The sequence below is a fragment of the Nannospalax galili genome, unplaced genomic scaffold (genome assembly GCF_000622305.1).
Source record: "Nannospalax galili isolate Female #2095 unplaced genomic scaffold, S.galili_v1.0 scaffold604, whole genome shotgun sequence".
In the NCBI taxonomy this organism is placed as follows: domain Eukaryota; kingdom Metazoa; phylum Chordata; class Mammalia; order Rodentia; family Spalacidae; genus Nannospalax; species Nannospalax galili.
Genome location: NW_008350472.1, coordinates 1,446 through 1,989, shown reverse-complemented (window position 1 = coordinate 1,989; position 544 = coordinate 1,446).

Here is a 544-nt window from a genome sequence, read left to right as displayed (position 1 = left end):
ACATAGTGCTTGAAACTCTTGCTAGAGCAATAAGACAGAAGAATCAAATTAAAGGAGTACTAATTGGAAAAGAAGAGGTCAATATATCCCTTTTTGCTTAAGAAAGGATACTATACCTAAGAGATCTCAAAAGTTCCACCAGAAAACTCCTAGAACTAATCAACACTTTTGGTATAGTGGCAGGTTACAAAATCGGTCTAAAGAAATCAGTAGCCTTTCTATATGCCAATAACAAGCAAATAGAGAAAGAATACAGGGAAATGATCCCATTCACAATAGCTGCAAAAAAATAAATAAATAAAATATCTTGGAATAAATCTGACCAAAGACACCAAAGATCTCTACAATGAAAATTTTAAATTATTAAAGAAAGAGATTGAGGAAGACACCAGGAGCTGGAAGAACCTTCAGGCTCATAGATTGGAAGAGTTAATATTGTGAAAATGACTATCCTACCAAAACCAATATATAGATTTAATGAAATACCAATCAAAATACCCATGACATTTTTCACAGAATTGGAAAAAACCGTCCTGTTTCATAT